The sequence below is a fragment of the Dermacentor albipictus genome, chromosome 2, assembly GCF_038994185.2.
Source record: "Dermacentor albipictus isolate Rhodes 1998 colony chromosome 2, USDA_Dalb.pri_finalv2, whole genome shotgun sequence".
NCBI classification, from domain to species: Eukaryota; Metazoa; Arthropoda; class Arachnida; order Ixodida; family Ixodidae; genus Dermacentor; species Dermacentor albipictus.
The window spans coordinates 86,369,454-86,390,863 of NC_091822.1; the positions used below are offsets into that span (position 1 = coordinate 86,369,454).

General features: G+C 45.1%; 2 protein-coding genes across 3 annotated transcripts in view; one reads left to right on the top strand and one right to left on the bottom strand.

Moving 5' to 3' along the window:
* The window catches only part of LOC135900994 (meso-2,3-butanediol dehydrogenase-like), a 387,488-nt gene that overhangs the window by 303,657 nt on the left and 62,421 nt on the right, over window positions 1-21,410 (bottom strand). Inside the window, exon 1 of one of the 2 annotated variants that reach the window (XM_070533722.1) lies at window positions 4,982-5,000. The exons of the other annotated variant lie outside the window; for it this stretch is intronic. The gene's annotated coding sequence lies outside the window, so the exon portion shown is untranslated. Of the gene's footprint in view, window positions 1-4,981; window positions 5,001-21,410 lie in introns of those variants that run through there. 2 annotated transcript variants of the gene reach the window in all.
* LOC135900936 (uncharacterized oxidoreductase YxbG-like) overlaps window positions 13,153-21,410 on the top strand; it is a 40,046-nt gene continuing 31,788 nt past the window's right edge. Inside the window, exon 1 of the mRNA XM_065430543.2 lies at window positions 13,153-13,244. The gene's annotated coding sequence lies outside the window, so the exon portion shown is untranslated. The remainder of the gene's footprint in view (window positions 13,245-21,410) is intronic.

Here is a 21,410-nt window from a genome sequence, read left to right on the forward strand (position 1 = left end):
CTGCCTGGTTCTTTCCTTTCGCTATACTATAAGGTGTTCAATGAATAAACGGAATCTGCTACGTTAGCCCCATGGCCTTGGCGTTGCGCTACTGAGGTCGAGATGCGGGTTCCATCCTGGCTTCAGCGACCACATTGCAATGGCAGTGAAATGCAAAAGCGCTCGTTTGCCGTGCATTTGGTTCGCATGATAGAACGCCCCCACCCTCCACCCCTTGGGCTCAAAATAAATCCAGAGCCCCTCACTACAATATGCGTCACAATCCAATGGTGGTTTGAGCACGTAAAACCTTGTAATAAATTATACGAGTAAAGGGAAAAACCCTCACATGCTTAAGAAGATTACGGACCACTGAATTTAACGTTCTTGCTTCCAGAATTCCTATATTGCTCTATAAATTATCAGATGTGATCGGAACCACGGCATATATATTTAAAAGTTCGGGATTCCACCATGGATGGTCTCTTGAACACCGCCATGGCACACGACTCGTCCGCTGTTATATGAATTCGTATTGCAGGCTGTCAAGGCATGGTGACTCCTTAGAAGCAATACTTGAGAAAGCGTATGTCATTTTTATTGCACTTGCTGAAGTTTACAAACCAGTGTGATCAAAAGCGAACGCCTAGCAATAAGGGCGTCTAGATTTAAATAATTTCATAGAAGCCTCCCACCACCGGAGAACTATTTGACTGTAATTACGTTAAAAACTGCACTGACGGAGATTTTCCTCGAAAAATATTAGTCACACGTGTCAATTTAGAAATGAAGGGGTGCGCTTAAGCCACAAGTACTGTCGATGTATGGACGAAAAGCTCCAATAGCCAACTATAGAGCCAAAACCTGTAATACATTCTGTTCGGTTTCATTCCCAAGTTAGAAAAAACATAACATTCCGGTTCATCAAAGGTTAATGCAAAAATAAAAAAAGCTTTTTTGTTTAGTTTGTCTTTGACACCTTGACTGCAAGACCGCACGCCGACGTCAGTGCGTCACAAGTTAAAGCGCCTCGACCAACCTATGTGCCGCGCACATTAGATGTGACTAATTTGTAATATTTGCGGAAACAAGCTTTCGTCGGGACATCAAAGTTCGTCAAGTGAATGGTGCTGTTAAAGCAGCACAATTTAGTAAAGAGGCCGTAACAGTTGTTGCCTTGTGCCAATTGCTCTCTATTTACGGCGATTCTGTAGCACTCGGTGTCACGGGAGTGGTACGACCAAAGCGTGCGGTCATGGAGTTCTTTCTTCTAGCCGCCGTGATCTATTGAGCCGTTAGCATTCTTTTATGTTTAGTAATTGTCGAACAAAACCACAGGCGCGAACCTCAGACATTCGCGCAGCTGTACGCCAAGCATGCCGGCGGCATAGCAGTCAACGCTCTCTGAAGCGTCCCTGTACCTGGCTACATACCCGCAGCAGCAAAAATCTGCACATGTAGAAAGCAGGTTGATTTCAACGCAGCCGAACAGCGGTGGTGCAGGTGAAGGTCGGACAGGAAATCGTGCAGACCGAATATCCGCACGTCGCTTCGTCGAACACCCACGATAAAGTACTTCCGGTCGGTCGCTGTCCCTAGCCTTGGCTTCTGCCGCGCTAAGCGCATTCGCGAGGGGCACATCTACAGAAGGTTTTATCGTGCCCGATGCGGGCACATCTGTATGTCAGGATGGGGAAAACGCTATCTAATGGCAAAAAGCCGCGTAGCTTCTCGTCGGCTATAATGCTTCGTCCAATTCTGTAATGGCTTCACCGTCTTCTCTAGAGTACAATAAAAGGGGTTGAATTAGTGCATTGTACCAATAAAGCTGTTATTGAAAAAATGCGCAGGCAGTGAACCCACCAAAGTAGTCCGTTCTTTTTTTAGCCAATGTAACGAGGCTAATTCTGTCGAACTCTTTCGACAAGTCAATATAAATTCCTAATGTATATATTTCAATTCTAATGCATCCAGTATGATTTCTTTTTTGCAATAGTAGGGCACTTTCTGTTGAACGCTGCTTTGTGAAACCAAATTGAAAATGTGGCATAAGGTGGCGCCTGTTAAGAATGACATTAGTATTTTATGTATTAGTTTTTCAATTACTTTAAAAAACGCCGACAGGCTTCAAATGGGTCTCTATTTGGATATCCTATTGTTTGCCTGCACCTTTGAATATAATAGAAACTGGCTATCTGAGTATGCTTAGAAAAAGTGCCTAATGAGAAGATTAAATTATTTATACGTTCTAAAGCAAGCGTTAAAATATGAATAACATGTCTAATTAGCCAGACTTCGTGGCCGTCTACGTCACCTACTGTTCTTTAGGGATATAAAATCAGCCGTAACCTCCTGTCTAGTTACAAGAAACAGAAATCCACTTTCATTCATTTATGTGCCCATGAACCGTCTAAAATTATTGCATGTGAGCTCTATTCAACGGACGTAAAGAATTCATGAAAAACCTTGACAAGGTCATCACCAGTAAGGGTGCGGTTGTCCACGGTAAATTTATTCGGGTATGTGCTGCCGTCCTACCATGGATAAGGAACGTGCTTAATATTTTCCAGATGGCTGCAGATGACTTCTGGCTCCTTCAAAGTGAAACATGTTACTGAAATATTCAAGCTTATTTTTCCTTAAGAGAGAATTTGTAGTATTTCTGTGTTTTCGAAATGTCTCGGAGTCTTCTTTGCCGCTAGATTTCAAAACGTGCTCGCAAAGCGAATGTCTTTAGTTTTATAGCTTTCAGGCACGCTGAAGTAATCCAAGGTTTCCTTGCCTTGCGTGGGTGCTTCCTTATTTTCCGCGGAAAGCACCTGTTATAGGCTTCTATAAAAATTCCGACAGAGACATCATACGCGGCGTCAGCGTCGGCTGCTCAGAAAACGGCGTTTCATTATATCTTGGATGCGCAGGCAGTGCATATAACAATAGTGGCTGCACATATGTAGGGGAAAGATGTCGGAGGCTGCTTGTATCCTTAAGTTGAAATCGTTTATCGCCTAAAATTAAATATACAGGTAACTTCTGGGTGATGTGTGTTTTAAGGACAACCGAGGAAATAGGTGCATTTTTGGCATTTGTCATGATGGCGTCAATGAAATGTGCTGCAATGAGCGTGAAATGGAGTGGGTTTTCTTACACTGCTCAATAATATGTTATATTCCATGATATTGCAAAGTGCGACACCTCGGGCCGTGACGGTTAACATGTAAATGCTTAGATCACCGCCGATAATAGTAGTCGTAACCATTTTCTTTGGCCCACCCCAGAAAAGTGTCTAAAAACATAAGAAAGGCGGACACGTTGCATTCAAGGGGGCGGTATGTCACAGAAAAAAACTTCACCGACGATTACGATACGTTCTAAGGCGAAATTTAAGCACAGCTTTGTGAGTGTTTTCATTTTAAGATATATTGGTTGGCGCGGACAATCTGGCTCGCGCGGACGATGCAGACGGAAGCGAAATGTGGCGCGACCGCCTCGTTATTCGGGAGATCGCGAGAACTAGCGCGTGGGTGACGCGTGGGCGCGGTTCATAGCACCCACCACAGACAGATCCCCATGACGACGCACGCTACTCCGGCGCCATCCCGTAGCCATCGATGCCGCAGCGCACGTCTTGGGATGCACCACACTTTTCTTCTCACGCTTTCGCCGTACCCTCCTCCTCCACTTGCCGCCTGATGCTACCGCTGCACCCTCCTCTTCCGCTTTCCTCCTCGCGCTCTATCCGCTCTCGCCACTTTTTTCATACCCCGCTGCGCTCCACCTTCGTGCTTTCATTCGGTCCGCTCGTTCGCTCGGTTACATGGGAAACGCGGACGCTCGACGCAGGAACGGGTACCTAAGAGCTGAGCTCTAAAAATTTCCGGACTGCATTTCACAGTCGTCACCTCATAATTGTCAGTAACCACAGAAAGAGCCTTAACCATTTCACACTCAAGCTCATCCTTCACTAAAAGCATAGCACCGCCTCCCATCTCACCACCCCTGTTCAACAAACAAGCCTCATTACGGATAAGAAGGACTTCAGACTCGTAGCGATACCTAGGTTTCGGTCATCACGATCACGTCGGAGGAGAATCCAAGCGATTCGAGCAGTGTCTTTATCTGGTGTGCCTTATTCCTTGTTCATTGTGCGTTTATATGAAGGAAGGGAACGGGGTGCTGTTAGTTTGAGAGAGCAATAAACTACACTCCTGCGGCGTTAAAGAACCTGCAGTCATTTTGATTACTTTTCTTTGTTTTTGATGAAACGGTACCAGCTTAAATAATCTCCTCCAGGCTGCTTTCAATTGTTATCTTAAGCACCCTCGACATCTCATCCTTTCGGAATAAGCCTTGCCCCCTTTTCTCCAGGAAAAGCTCCATTTTGCTTTCTGCTTGCGTGCAACAATTTGTTTAAGTACCTTTTTCAACTGTGGCCATAGGTGTTCGTGTACGTACTCGTATGCAGTAGTCGTTCCTGGGCAACCAACATCAGCTGTCGCTAGACTCACCTTTCTCGCCTTCTCTAGTACGCTGTCGCCCTTTGTTAAACAACACGACATGAAGGAAAGAGCGATATTTAGTACTTCAATATCAACTGTTCACCCTCCACGACAGGGAGGCTTTTCACTTCAATATTTCGATTTCGCGAATATTGCTCTAGAGCGGTAGTTCCGCGGTCACTAATGAGAACGAGCTCCTCCAGTTGGCCACATTCAGTGGCGAGAGCATCATTTTGAGCTTTTGGCTCACCCTTTTTCATTTTCAAACCCCATGCGCTTGGTCGAAATTTCTTCACCCTCCTGATTTGAAAATTCAAGACTTATTTTCACATCACGGATTTCTTTGCGCAGCTCTACCTCGATGGCAGCCCGCATGTCACGAAATTCTTATTCTAACTCTTTGAAATATTTTTTTTTCATTTCGGCTGGCGACATGACGAAACACATCGGCAGCAGTGGCGTGGGCAACAAAAAATAACCAGCAAAGGAACAGTGACTGCACTGACCTGAAAAGGCTGTAGTCAGTGCCTCAGTAAGCTGCGCGCAGATCCGCTGCTGCTGCCAAAGAGTGCATTAGCACACCCGGCGTAGCTCCGATCGAAACAGTAATCCAGGCGGCTTTCACAGCGGGTCACGACAAATCACGACCGCGATGATCACCGCGGTGACTTGCCTTCAACATGTAATGCATAGCAAAGACTTGTTGCCAACGATGTGTTGTAGGCCTCAGCTTTACCGAAAATTGAAAGGTTCTGTGCCTCAAAAGATTTAACGTAGCCGTCAAGGACTGGAACCCTCTATTTCCAAAAGTGTGTACTTGTGTGCACTTAATAGAACACCAAGGTATTTGGTACCACCACAGACCAGTCTAGCTATTCTAGCCAACGAAGTAGGTGTACAACACTATGACCGAAACCACAGACTGAAAGCGGAATTCACTGAGAACTTACGAACAAATTTTGCCGTAAGAAAACCCTTACTAAACAAGCGCAGTTACAAAGCTATAACTATTTGCAAGATCAGCAAGCTTGCGATGCCCGGCGCTGCAAACACAAGCGCTGTAGTCGAAAGAAGTGCGTGCGTGTGTGTGTGTGTGTGTGTGTGTGTGTGTGTGTGTGTGTGTGTGTGTGTGTGTGTGTGTGTGTGTGTGTGTGTGTGTGTGTGTGTGTGTGTGTGTGTGTGTGTGTGTGTGTGTGTGTGTGTGCGCGCGCGCGCGCGCCAGTGGACCTGACGTTGTTAAGCGTTGGAACGCGCTGATGCGGCCGATTGGCTAGAGGCCAGAATTGATAGCCGAGAACCACGCCTGCTTATATCAGTTTTTTCATCTCAAAGTGCACTGCACAGTTTTACTGCATAATTGTATTGGGCGTGCGCTCCTGTAGAATCCAGTAACATTAATTCTGTGCTGTGAACTACTGTTTGATGTCTGATCGACGGTGTTTCTTTGTGCGCGCAATAGCCTGAATTTTCATGCTCATCACGACACACTACTGGGTCGTAGCAAATAGAACTGTGGTGTCCGTCCCCAACAACCGTCAAGTTAGTCATTGATGTGTGCGGAGCAGTTCTAAAGTTGCAGCTCTTTCTCGCTCATAGGGCTGAGGATGAATAGTTTTCCCAGAGCTTTTAATGCAACATAAATACTTCTCCATGCGACATTAAAAAATGAAAAAGAAAACCAAGCGTTTGTAATACCAAAAATCTTGCTGTTGTACAAATTGCTCTCGTTTTCCGAGTTGTAAGCCTTAGCCTTCTGTTAAATTACCCAACCCGACATGGTTTCTTAGTGGCTATGGTGTTGGGCTGCTAAGAACGAGGTCGCGGAATTGAATAGCGGCCATGACAACAACATTTGCATGGGAGCGAAATGTGAAAGCACCAGTGTGCTTAAATTTAGGTGCACATTAAAGAAGCCCAGGTGGTCCGAATTAATCTAGAGTCCCCCACTGCGGCGTATCTCGCAACCAGGTCGTGGTTCTGACACGTAAAACACCAGAATTCAATTAAAGAACTTATAGTTTCAATTCAGCATTAAGTCGAAGTGACGTAGTGTCTGTGCCCCCGGTTATGCTCATCCTGTTGTCTACGGTGTGAGCTAACCTATGCGTACGACGTACGGCAATCCTGTCTATGATATGAAGTGGGATGAGAAATTCCATCCAGCCGGCGACGGTGTTACGGTGCTCCGCGCCTGCTGCGTGGTAGTCTGGTTAACATGAGGGCATGAAGAAGCCGGCCACAGTGGCCTCGTATCGCGAAGTAAACAATGGGAAACGTGCAAGACGCTAAGCGATGTCGCTAAAACGAGTCGTATCGGCAAGATCACCATTTGCGCCGCTCCAATAATGCTGTCTTTTGTGCTCTCACGGCAGCTTACTTTTAAATCACCTCATACACAGCATCTGGACGAAGCTACGACATCTGTGTGTATTTAGTCGTCCAAATGCATATCGTATGGATTGTACTGAAGGAGTGAACGAACTTCACAACAAAGGAGCGGTGCTTGCAGGATTCGGCTGACAACTGAAAAAAAATTATTTCATTTATGTGTAACTTTCCTATTTACGTTCAGCCACAGGGCACGTCCTTGCGACCATCTGATCCGCTTAATCTCTGCCTCAGTGATAGTTCCGGCTTTACGTGTTCTGATTATCACAGGAAAGATGGCAAAATAGTTCTCAAGAAAGCGGTCGGACAAGGCGACACAATCTCTTCAATGATGTCACGAAATGCTCAGAAGAAATACTCATGTTGTTAGACTTGTAGGGATTAGGAGCTATGATCAGATGCTAATATATCAACAACCTTCAGCTTGCCGATGACATTGTCCTCTTCAGCAACGCTGGGGAAGCATTGCCACAATTGACTGAAGACGTTAACCGAGAAAGTATAACTGTAGCTTGAAGAATAATGTGCAGAAGACAAAGGTAATGTTGAATAGCCTGTCGATTGAACAATAATTCATGATTGACCGTCAGCCTCTAGTGTACAGGAGTAAGCTTATCTACACGTCATTTACTCACAGGGAAGCCTGATCATGAGGAGGAAATTTGCAGAAGATTGAAAATGGGTCGGAGCGCATACGGCCGGCATTGCCAAATCATGACCGGGAGCTCGCCACTGCCGTTAAATAAAGGTAAAATCATTGCATTCTACCGGTGCTAACATATGGGGCAGAAACTTGGATGCTAACAAAGCTTGAGAATAAGTTAAGGACCGCTCAAATAAGAGATGGAACGAAGTATGTTATCTAGCGTTAAGAGACAGGAATAGAGCGGTACGGATCAAGAGCAAATAGGGGTAGCGGTAGATGGCATTAGGAGGGAAAATTGGAGCTGTGCAGGCCTTATAATTCGTAGGGCAGATGCCCATTAGAGACAAATCGTGGGTGCTAATGGAGAACAAGCGCTGTCTAGAAATGCACAAAATTAGGCGGGGTGATGAAATAAGGAAATTTGAGAGACAACATGGAAAAAGCTAGCACAGGCCAAGGGTAATTAGTGATCGCTGGGAGAGGCATTCGTCCTACAGAGAACATAAATATACGTAACATCTTTATGAGGGCTAGTTGCTTCATATTTATAACTGAGGTTGAACGGCACAAATAAAACAAGGACACGAGGAAGCAAATACCCCAGACAAGCGCTGTTACTTTACTGCCAACTGGAAGTTTATTTGAAATTCCCCAGCCATTTTATACCTTTTCCAGCGTAGGCATGCGTACACCAGTCGCAAACATATGTGCGAAATCGGTTACATCATAATCTTTAATGCAAAAAAAAGCTATTTCTTTTTCCGACAAGGCAAGAAAGAGAGCGCTTGCACATTTATCCCCTTCCTTTCTAATGTAATAAGTCTCTATTATTTCCCTTTCCCTCTTTTTCTTCGTGTCCTTGTTTTATTCGCTCTGTTCGACCTCAGTTCTAAATTAATATAATCTGACGACGTTTTACATCCAAAATTTATCCGGACTTTTGAAGCACTGTTGCTCTAGAGACACAGTTAGCTTCCTACTGCGAGGCCGCATTCGCATGCTTGCAGAATGGTGCCTGTTACCTCTTGGATGCCACCACCTCCTTCTTGTCCTCGTGCTATATGTGCAGTGACTGCTCCGAACTATCACCGCGTCAGGGATTGGGCGGGTCAGATGAGTTGCGAAGACGTGCCCTGTGGCTGAACGTAAATATGAATGTTACACATAAATGAAATATTTTTTTTTTGCGTCAGTGTCGCAAGATGCCCGAGTGCTTACTCACAGCTGGAACAATTCATTGAAAGGAAACAAATATATGCACACAAAAACGGAGTAGGATGGCTAAGCATGTGTTTCAAGGCTCACGTTTCTTGATAGTTAGGACTTCTTTACCTTTTCTTACTTTTAATGTTGCCTTTCAAATTATTTAACCCGTGAGCCTTGTAACGCACGCTCAGCCATCGCACTCTGTTTTTGTGTGCATATATTCGTTTCCTTACAATAACATTTTCCAATTGTGAGTAAGCGCTGTGGCCTGTCCACTTTCTTCGTTCTCGTCTTTGTGAGCTTTTACAGTTTCAAGATGCAAGTAAACCAACTAGCCCAGTTATCTATTCTATTAGAGTGAATTTTTTTGTCATAATTTGGAAGAATCGGTATAGCTACGGCTTCTTTCAGCATTTCTCTTTTACTTCTGCTTTCATAGCTCTCCGTACCTGGACAGGCACTCTACAAATTTTCTGACGTTTCGACAGGTCTCCTCGTCGGTTGGCGTTCCACGACATCGTCGACCAGCACTTTAGACGGCACCGGCTGCCGCGAGAGCTAATACTGAACTTATTCGCACCATTAGAACCACACCTGCAACCGCTTAAAGCGCGATCTCATACTATACCGATAAACAAGCGGATGCTGGTTGCCTTGTCCTGAGGCCATATGAACTATTTTTATGCACCTTTTTTTTCAATTTCATAATTAGTACCAAATTGAAGACATGTAGTCGCTTTGTGATATTGTGGTAGTGGTGGTGGGGATGTTAATACAGGCCGGGTTTGCAGCTTGGCAGACCAGGCCGGCAGTTGCTCTTCGTCTCATTCTGCGCCAAGTATGTCACCACGTACCCATCAGTCCTGTCTCACGTCTATATATAACGTCACGTCTATTCACGTCTATTCTATAACGTCATTTGATGGTGGGGTTCCCAAAGTCGCAGTTAGCATATAGTGCAATAGCAATTTAGTAGACAGTTAAAAAATAACTATAGTAGTTTAATCGGCCCTAGAACTCGTAAATATTTGCTTGCTAACTAAATTAACAAGATTGGTGTCACGCGCGCACAGGCAAACATAAGCACATATCACCCGATGAGTGCCGACACTAGCTGTCAAAACGCTGGCGTGAGGTCTAGCGGCAGCAGAAGCCAGCGAATTGACTGTGGCGCTGCCTCTCACTTAAGCGCGAACTAAGCGGTGAGAACACAGCGCACGCGAAGCTCTGAGGCCTTGGTGCACCTGGACTCTGTACTCAACGCAGATAGCTTTCAAGATGCGGCCCGCGCGGCCGCGCTCAGTCGCGTTATACAGTGCCAGAGTAAAACGCCGCCGCCCCACACACACACCCCGGTGCCTTGCGCGCGGTGGAAGACGGCGCGCATCCTCCCAGCCTATCTCCCTTGCGCACGCGAGATCGAGTCACCATCCTCGTCTTACCCTCGCACACTTAGACTCGCGCCTACAGCATACGGCCCGTGGACTAGGTGTGATCGGAATTGGACGTTATACGCAACATCTCGGAGACGCTAACGCCGACGGCGATGCAGTGCACCTAAAATATGCATATAAGTGCTGTGGCTATAATGAAAATTTTGACTGTGTGTCAAGAAAACGCCGTTACAGAGAGTTAATGTGTGCGTTGTTCCCGCCACTAGTTCACCGCGCAAGATACATTGGCCTTACAGGACAGAATCTACTAGCTCGTGTATGCAAATGCATTTGCACCATCTACAAAAACGTTCTCTTTTAAATTCTATTCTGATATCTTGTCTAACAGGACTGAACTTTTATTTTCATTTAACATTTATTTTCTTTTATTTCATCATTCACCATTAACACTGGAGGGAGTCCCGGAGTTAGAAACTCTGTTAGCTGGACCTCTTATTAGAAGCTTAACAATATAGTAATTAATACATTATGGCAACATAGAAGTGACAGACATCACATTACATTAAGTTAATGAAGGACATGAGCAAATACAAGAAAAGTGCTTATAACAAGTAAAGTCCAATTCAAACACAAGCAAATGAAATAGGTAGTTCGTATCAGCAAATAAAAATGTAGTAATTGACACCTTAAATAAACATAGCAATGACATATATCAAAGCACACGAGGTTAATGTAGCAGATAACTAGAAAGAGAAATGTGCTCACAGTATGTAAAGTACAAGTCTAATATAGGCTATGGACCGAAAAACTTGTAACTTCTCAGAAAAAAGTATGAAAGACAACGGGGGACAGATAGACCTTGCGACGTTCAAAAGACATTTTCGTGACAACAATGATTTACACTTGTGTGATATACCCGAAATAATTGAGCCACGACCAGCATACGTGTTTGTTCTCATAAACTGCAGATGAGGTCGTCATAGGTCGTGATGTGCGTAAAGTGTGCTGTTGGTCATCGCCTTTGCATTCTCGCATTGCAGTGAGAATGCAGATCTATTTTCAGAAAATCGTGCAGAAGTAGCGGGAGACCGGCCTCACAGACTAACTTGCCGAGTCAGTTAAGAACTCCTCCCAGCGCTGGATCACAATACTCGGACGAAATGATTTAGGCAACGGCATCGCGCTGGTATACACCGCGATTGAATAATCCGTTGGTCCGACCACTACGGCGTGCACATGCCCGAGCAGCCCGGCTTGATTGTGCGCCGAAGGCCAGAAATGTAAACAAGACAGCAGAATCTTCCCCGACAAGATGGCAGAGTAACGCCAACTTCCGGCGTCACTGAGCTCCACAAAGAGTGACGTCGGGGCCTCTTTTTAGTTTTACTTCCTCCATGGGCCCAATCCAGTTTGCTCTCAGCGCTCTCGCAAAATTTTTCCACACGCGGCGCTTCAACGGGAGTGCCGTCCGGCTCACTCAACCTTGTTCTAGTGCGCTCTAGTTTCAGCAGCCCGCGTGGATGCACTACAGTAGACCACCTCGTGTCACCGAAAGTATTCTTGCGGACGAACGAATCCGCGAGATGCGGAAGGAGCCTATGGCCACAACTTGTGTAGAGTTGATTCTTGCACAGCCGTGATACCTCGCAGCAACCGGGAGCCGAGACAAGATGACTCGCTGAAAGCCGCAGCAGCAAAGAAGGATGAGTAGTGGGTCGGAATGAGCGGCCAAATTCTGCAAGCAGTCGTCTCCCCAGTATTTTTCTTTCTTGGATGTATTCAGGACAACGCGGATACAGAGAAAACAAATGTGTGTACTTCAAATCGATGTTGAACCAGTCATGTCTCCTACTTGTTGTAGAGGAGGGTTGACCAGGGATTTTGAGTGCAGCTCATGACTACTCTTGAATGTTCTGGATGTATGAGCGGTGCTCTGCGCCTTCCGCTCGGCGGAGTGTAGGTCAAATCTAATTTTCATCTTCTTACAATCACCTCTAAATAAGCGTACATAAAGTCTTTAAAGCATATTTCACAGTTGGAATGAAGAAACGGCTACAGGGTCAAAAGGTGAAGGATCACGAAGCTCATATAATCGGCTTGAACAAGTAGAAGCTAAAGCGGAAAGGCACATTAGTTTTCTTATTACATAAAGGCGAAGGCCACTACATATCCATACAAGTTTCAGTACACGAGTACATAAAAGTACAATACAGTACAAACGTGAAGGTATCTGCTGTCAACAAATTGTGATTCGGCTAGATAAACTAAAATGCAACAATAATAAAAAAACTTTTAGCGACACACGAGCACTAACGCACACAAGAGGGGAAGAAAAGATCGGGCATCAAAACAAATGCGAATCACTGCACAAAATCGTCCGTATTATTTTGAGCACATATCCATACTAATAAAAAAATATATATCTTCATGTGCGATGAAAGCAGTCTCTCACTAAATGGTCACGGTCTAAGTATCATCCGAGTGAAAGCGCATGATTTCCCGAACCAGAAGGTTGGCTTTGCTGTGCTTATGGGGCAGTTTAGTAACACGTCGGCCACAATGCTGAGGCAAGCACTTTGTTATATGCAAGCATTTCATATTTAATTATGGCATAAATAATGACAGTGACTTCGATTAGTCGGTACTCAACCGCCCTATTCAATTTTTTAAAATTTTCTGGTTGATACGTCGACACTCACACCACTCCCTTCGTACACGCCATACACGAACCCATGGAGGAATGTTAGCACAGCTGTTATGTTAAAAGACGAACCTACAAAACTGCATGCGCGCGCGGAGTTGTAAATGGCTCACTGATACGTTGCCTTTTGTAGCGTCGTTAAAGTTTCCGGTCAGCAGTGTTTGAAGCACATGCGATAGAGCCAGACTCGTAAACGAAATGGAACAAGTTACCAACCTATGGCGTGCGGCTTCAAAATCTGTAGCATACTGGGAAAGAGGATAGGGGTGGAGCATAATGCTGTATAAAAGAGGAACCACCGCAAACGCTTCAGTCGACGTGGAAAGGACCAGACGTACGCGCTGCTTCGTCTACGCCTCTGTGGTACATTAAGGGTTCACGTACACTTTAGTGCATAATGCCGGACCTAAAAGGAAAAGTGGCCATCATAACCGGTAGGTTCTGATAATTCATTGTACTTAACGAGTAACATACCAGTGCAATTGTATTAGCGTGCAGCCTCTATTTATGCATAGTCCATACACCTGGACATTACGAGGCAACGCGAAACATGGCTCGCACATAATATGTCACATAGTTATGAGGCTTTTAAGTGTTTATGTATACCACGTCAAGACTTTGTTGAGAAGGCACTCTAAAACAAAGGTAACGTGGTGGATAATAGTATTTTCTTTTTTGGTCAAAAACTTGTATTCTGCTGTGACTCACGCGTAGTTGATTTTTTGACCAGTTTCAAATAGCCAGCTATATTGTTTAGCAGCTAAGTTTAATCAAGAATACAAATTGGAGCGCGTGAAGTCGGCAGAAAAAAAGTGGGTCTACCGATATATATATAATTTTTTTGTGGCAGCGAATCAAGCCTGTACATTGAATATATGATAACTGCTGGCGGGGAGGCGCCGTATGCTTAAACATTCCGAGAAATAGCTGCCCCAGCACCTAGTATTTTGTAAGCTTAGCCAAAGATAATGCACGTTTATGACGACCACAAACAGGCATGTGGAAAAGAAAACAAGAACAACCAAAAGAGCGCAAAATTGCGCAGATCCAAAGGTCATGTTGTGGTTTATGAGAAACGAAGTCTTCGTAAAGCGATTAATTAAGTCTTAAAAGATTGTTCATCTTCTGCACCGCGTTTTGCACCATAACGATGACAGACCGGCCCCGGCAGCACGGCAAGATCACGCGGCCCACGTGACCCACACGGCCGCGGATTACAATCTCTGAAATATCGACTCGTTTTGCTCGGCGAGAGAGCCACCAAGGAAGCGCGCCACAAGGAAGCAAGTCTAGAAAATCGTACTATAATAAAAAAAAATCCGCGCTTGCATGCGGATATATATATATATATATATATATATATTCACACACATATATATACATATACGCGCATACACACATATACACACATATATATATATATATATATATATATATACATATATATATATATATATATATATATATATATATATATATATATATATATATATATATATATATATATATATATATATTGTAGGGAGGACACATATGCACAGGTTCTTGTTTTGCCCAATTCCGTAGTGGACAGAGCCCATCAGAATCATATCCATATGGGCAGCGCACATAAGGCTAAATATAAGCTGAATCGCTATGTGAGTGCTGTCCTGCGTATAAACTATACACCAACACAGCCGGAACAGCGGCACTCCGCACGCACAGTTGGGAATAACTCTTGGGGAGTTTGCAACGAAATCTTTGCTTTAAAGGGAAAATTTTTGCCGTAAAGCAGTGACAAAATAAAAATTATTAAGCGCTTCTTCACATATAGTAAGTTCGTATGACATTCACTGAAGCAATAGGCACAAAATTATATGGTTGTACGAAGTTCCACCGGTCGCTGAAAGAAACGAGTCCTTCAAACCAGGTAAGGATTCCCAAATATTTTCTATAGTAATGGTCGTAGTTCGGGGGCATAGTTTATCTCTTGGTTGACCGCACCAACCCGCCGCCATAAAGACACGCGCGAAGTCGTACTGGGACGCCTTGCAAACGGCACTTCAGCATGCTGTGCTAGTAGCGGGAAATGTAGTAGCGGTAAAACCAGTTTCGTTTTATACGGGGCGTCGCAGCTAACTTCACAACAGGGGTTAAAAGGATGCCCAAGTACTCCAAGAGTGAGCGAACAAGTGTATGCACTTGGCTATTATATGGAGCAAGTCGTACTACTTTCTTTTGCATTCTGCTCATTCGCACAATTAGTCAAGATTTTTTTTAACCAACATCCCAAGTAACAACTTCAACGCAAAACTGCCACCGATAAGGTTGTACAGTATTTTAGTAATAATCTAATTCCCAATCTTCTAATTTTCTATAGGTTACGTAATCATTCTTTATTCAACATTATCAAGAAAGCCCGCGGAATGGGAAAAAGAGCGCATGACATGCCCCCTTGCGTGACTAATGAGCGACTTCATTGCATTGCTCTAAAACGTGCCGCGTATGGACCAACCGCGCATTTAGCCTGGTCGGCTGATCGCTTTTATGAACCCCAGCGAGTAAAGCAGATTACTGACGTAAATCAAGCAGCCAGTGCCTGCGTCGCCACCCGGTTACTTTCCATGCGTGTTTTCGTTCATACGCGCCACACATTCAATCAAGGTGAGCACGCGAACATGTCACGTGCATTTTTTTTTTATATTTCAGCGGCTTTCTTCAGGACGCAGAAATAATTTTTACGTAACTAGCAGGACCATAGAAACTGGTTAATTGGATGTTTCGTAGGACGAACAACTTTCTCGTTGGAATTTTTCAGTTAAAGTTAATAGTTCGGAAGTTGTTTAACATCGGTAAGCATCTTCCGTGTACGAGCGTTGGGGTGCGTGGCGCGTTTTATTGTACTATTAATTATATGAACACTTCATGCAATTCTTCTGCCTTTGTCCATAATTACACATGAAATATCGATATATTTAGTCTTATTACCTTTTCTAAAGAACATTACATTAAATGTACCCTTTCCTTTCGCGTCATAATTTGAACGCCAGGTTGTGAAGCATGTCTAGGCGTGCTCTTGTTGAAGTCATAGAGACTGCTGCGCAGAAGCAGCTGTATACTAAAACCTCAGGTTAGACAGCTTCACTTGGGGGAACGAAGTGTAACGCAGCTGTGCACATCCTGCCTGCTTGTGCCATAGTTTTCCCACATGTAGTAGGGTCATTCCACTCCAAATAAACTAGCGTTTCTCTACCGTCACAAATATATTTGAAAAAAAAATGTTTCTTCGAGTTAAAAACTCATTCTTCCCGAATCCTTTCTAGCATTTTGGCTAACATTTATTATTCTTGCCAAGCCAGGAGATATCAATGAACTTTCTTTTTCAAAAGCACATTGTAGGATCCAGACGTTCAAATCGTGTTTATGGCAGGAAAACACACTGATGCGACTGCCAAAATAACGAATCTTTCAAATATTTGCACACTTCGAGTGCTTTTTGCACCGGCAAAAGCCGGTAAGATTGCAAAGTTTTAATAGTTTTTCTGAGAGCACAGAAAAATATAGAATGGCAGCCCGGTTGACGTAGAATAGCGAAAAAATATATGAAGCTCCAGCCAATCACTTGAAAAATAGCTGCAAGGTTCCATGTTTTTTTTTTGCAAAAACCTTCGTTGAGACTAAAGGTTCCAATTGCCAATCTCAATTGGCAATGGGAACATTTGCTGCCATGCCCAGCTTGCCTTGCTTTGTACACTATTGCAAGTATTCTGAACCATTACGAAGGGCAAACTGCAGAGTTTGTCATGCTGCCTTCGATTCTCTTAATATAGCCCAGCGATGAGGTGGCTATGGCAGCACGTATTTGACGGCAACTTGAAGAGCCTGTAGTCATGCTCCTGTCAAAGTCGTTATGTGACAGAGTGCAAACTGCATTGCAAGGGGATCCGCTGGTATAATCATGGCTGCGGTAAAGCCGTTGGAACTGGTGGAACCGTCTGTGTAAATGTGAACGCGGTCGGAATAGGGCGCGTTTAGGAGAACACAACCACTTCAAGTGCTAGCGGCGACAGTTATGCCTTATAAACACTCTCAGGAACTCAGAGGCACACCTAAGATCGCCGGGGACACCACAATGCAGGGTTCTGGACGCTTCGCAGGCTTCAAGCCAGAGCGCATCGAGTCATAGTGACTAATCGTAATACAACAGCATGGAGTATGCGGTCTCTGTGCTGGCAACAAGCTACACATTGTGATTGGAGTCGTGAAAGATGTCGAATGTGTGCTCCGAGAGTCTCAGTGGTTATATATGTGTGGACTAGGTACTCCTGCCCAATGATAACTGTCGCGTCAGTTGATGAATATCTTCGGAGAGCAATACATATCCATAGTGCAGGGGCTTCAATGCTCTGTAGCGTGCGGAAATCCCTTTTGAATGTGTTGGACAATACGCGAAGGCTGTAGCTCATAGAGAGCGAGAGAGAATAAAACTTTATTTAAGATCCAATAATATATCATCACCTAGATGCTACTCAGCCGACATGCAGCATGTGGGGTCGTCAGTCCAGACCTCCCCCAGTCCTCCCCCAGACTGCGCTTTTAATTTCCTTCAGGGAGCATATCGAAGTGTCCGGTCCCGTTGACTTTCAAAATGTCACTGGCCTATCTGTTGACAATTTCGTTGAAATGCTAAGATTTTATCTCTCTTATACCCTAGTTGTTGTTGACCAGGACACTTTTGTGCAAAAAGATGGTGTCTCCATCGGATCGCGCATAGCGCCTCTTTTAAGTGATTTCTTTTTATCTGTTGTTGACAATTGTATTTTATCTTTACTTTACAATACTTTCGTAGCTAAGATCTTTAGGTATATCGAAGACTTTCTGGTTACGCTGAAAGGTGTGAAGCCTGAGGGGAGTGGTTATACTGATAAACACTTTCCAGGTGTTTTTGAAAAGCGTGTAGTAGGTCATAAGTTCCCACATGAGTTGTCAGTAGATGGTCTGCTACAATTCCCAGATATCTGTATCCTTGTAAATGTTAGTTCCATTTCGTGGACCTGCTCTCCTACGAGCAAGAAGCCCTTGCTTGACTACCGTTCGGCCCACTCCAAGTTACTAAAACAACGCATATCTACTAAGTTCCTGAAAGCTGCTCTCGTTAAATCTTGTGTGCACCAGGTTTCCCTCAGCTTTCAGCAACAAGCAAGCCGTCTGGTAGGGCCGGCTATCCCGATGACACCTTGGTGTCAGTCACCGAGAGCCTCTTTAAAGTGGTAAAAGCTGGCCCGGCAGCCGCTCAGTGCAATAACGCACGTTCCAGGGGGCGCCCTGTGGCCGTGCCATACGTACACGGGGCGTCTCCACACCTAAAGAGGTGGCGAACAAGTGCGGCGTGGGTGCTGTTTTTAAAGCGCTACTCAAGCTCGCAAGAATGTGCAGGCTGGTAAACAGCGCCGGGAGTCAAGGTGTATTCGCTAAGGACCATGTCACCCGCTTTGTTGGCTGTAATGTGGGAGTGGTTTACAAAATTCCACTTCCCTGCGGAAAGTGCTATATCGGACAAACAGGCAGGTACCTGAATGACCGGCTTAGGGAGCACCGGAATGCTGTAAATGCTCTGGCAGGCGCTGGCCACTTTGCTGACCACTGCCGTAGAAGTACACGTAAATGCTCCCCGTATTTTCATAACACGCAAGTGCTCAGACGGTTAGCCAGACAGTTAGATAGGGAAATATTTGAGGCATATTGCATTTCAAAAGCTGCTGATGAATGTCTAAGCGCTCCATCACTCGCACTCACTGATAAAGAGGAGTTGTACCTTGAGAAGTATCTGATCAATGCTTTGTAATGGCTTGCTGTGGGCGCCTATCGGCTTCGTTGCGCATGCGGTTTTCTCCTGCGTGGCACATTCGTTTATGCGTCCGTCTGCGCATTTATTTGAGCATACGGTGGTTTCTTGCATGTTTTCTTTTCTGAATAAAACTTGTCAGTTGAAGTCTAGCGCTGTGTCCTGTCTCAACTTCTTTTTTTTTCGTTAGTCGTGTTAGCGCTAGTAACTATGTCAGCAAATGTGTGGAGAGAAGGCGGTCGAATGGCTAGGTGGCTAGAATGGGAGGGCAGCTGACAGCCTCCATGAACAACTGGCACAGACTGCCCATGAGCGAAAGCGGCTGGCTCCGCAACCTAGAGAGCAGCGCTTCTCTGCATGGTCCGTAAAGCAGCCTACCAACTTCATGGGTGCCAAAATCTAGCAGGAACAGGGACAGGTCATGGCCTCGCCCAGAGTATCAGCGATGTGTTAGCTAGTCGGCAGGCCAAGGATCATCCGGATAGCTTACCGGAGCTCTAGCTGCATATGATACACGCAATACCGTGGAAGGGCCTCCAAGAGGGAGGGAGGGGGGGAGGGGGCAGTAGAGGAACATCTGCATGGCCGTAGCGGCGTACAGCCATCCTTTGTCCAGTCCAGTACAGTGCATCCTCTGTCAAGGTGCAGTGATGTGCGCCTTTGCCACTGGCGTGCACAAGTGCCTTGTCCTTCTGAAAGACCCAAGTACGTCACGGCTCAGTTCCGAGAAATACAGTGGGTTGGCTGACCAAGCCTCCGTCTTCATGGACGAGATAGAGAAGTCCACCGTCTAGAAGTGGAGATCTCTCTGTCGTGGAGCCAAACGCAGTGTTTGTCCTTGTAGTTATTCTAACCTTGCACACGCCGGCCACGCATGCGGCATTAACACCTGAACAACACGACGGCAGCAAATACGACAGCACGAGCACGTCTCGAGTGTCCGAATATATGATATCGCAACATATACGCTAAAGTGTGTAGTCATGCCAGACATTCGAAGGAAGCGCACCAACCTTATGATAGCGATCGGCGAGGCCACTCTTGTAATACGTGACTCGTGCCGGAGAGTGATGGCAGCTTGTAATACTTGACAGTCTGCAATCGTTGCTATATGAGAAGTAGTAGTATATGTCAAAGCAGGGGCAACATGCTACGAGTGATCGCGAGTCGTTGCATGCGAGAGTGCCGCGGATTCTTTCGAACTGTCACATTTTACGGCTGCCGTATTCGGCGTGGCCTCAGCGTCGGCTCCGCAGGGCTCTAGAGAGATTTGTCATGCTCTGGAAGCAAAGGTGTGCGTCATAGGCAGCGTTAGTTTGTCTGGAAAGCCGTCGGTGGTGACAGCGACAACGCCTGACAATTTCATCGGATTCACTGCAGGAGAAATTTTTATGGCCGTTTTCTTCAGAATAATAAAATCGTCTTTAATTCGAGGACAATATGTCGAAACGGTGTCGTGAGAACCAGCTCGCGCACTTCAATACGATTGCATAGTAGGAGCCTACTCTCTGCGATTCAGATCACAGGGCGCACACACAATTGAGTTTGTAGGCACAATTGTCTACTCTAAAGGCACACGCTACACTGAATTGGCATCCAAATGCGGGCACTGCTTGTCGTAAGTGGACAACTTTCACAGGTACGGAAATGGAGTCACCCTTAAATATGATCTTCCCACAGTGCATGTTCCAGAGATGGCCAGCGTGCGCCAAGACTCTCCAGCATATATAGCGAGGAGCCCATCCCATTCAAACACCCACTGAAGCAGCATGTCCAACATGTACAACATGGACGCAGTTTGTAACACCCTGGCTGATCACTACACGAGCACAGGTCACAACATTGACCGACTATCAGCAACTATCGTGCCAGAAGTAAAATCACCATCAATTCGCTCAATGCTCGAATCATTGCATACTCATGCTACAGAACATAATCTAAATCAAGCGCCTAGCTATATTCCAGAAGTACACGTGTATACGCAAAGTGTGGACTTCATCGTTTTCACAGGTACATAATCATCATTGTCACCTTCCATCAGCGTCGTTATGCAGGGTCATTTGCGCATATTCAACATTAAGCGTTCGGTCTGCCTCCGCCCCTCGCAAGCTACGGCTTGCGAGGGACGGCTTGCGAGGGCGAGGGGCGGAGGGGCAGTACACTGCTTATCTTAGCGCCATTTGTTAAAACCTGTAGGGCTTGGCTTTAATCAATCGCTTCTACTGCGAAAGAGGACACGGTCGAGTAGTTCAATGTCAATTTATTTTTTATTTTCGCGGAGTGAATGTTATTAAGGCAAAATCCTTAAATGGCTCATTGGTCCAAAAATTTAGTCTGGCGTTATGGCACCAAAATTGATGGGAGCGCAAGCCACAACCATTGTTGGGAGTCGAACATACGACTTTTCGTGTTAAGGTTATGTTAAATAAGGCAGAGTTAATTAACATATTGTTCATTAAGGCACTCGAACCCTCGATCTTTTGTGGAAGTTAAGCTCACGACCATTGATGTTAATAAGGCAAAGTTATTTAAGGCATAGCTAATTAAGGTAGAGTTCATTAAAGCACTCGAACCGACGACCTTTGGTGGGAGAAATCAAGTAATAGGAAGTAACAACGCATTCTAATGAGAATGTCAAGTCACTTATTGAATGAATGAGCAGGCTTTTGCCTCCACCCTCTTTAACGTATGCTAATGCGACTGTCAACTCCTTAACCTTTAGAAAAGTTCACGGACACTTGACCCCAGTGACTACCACCTCTACGGTGATAAATAC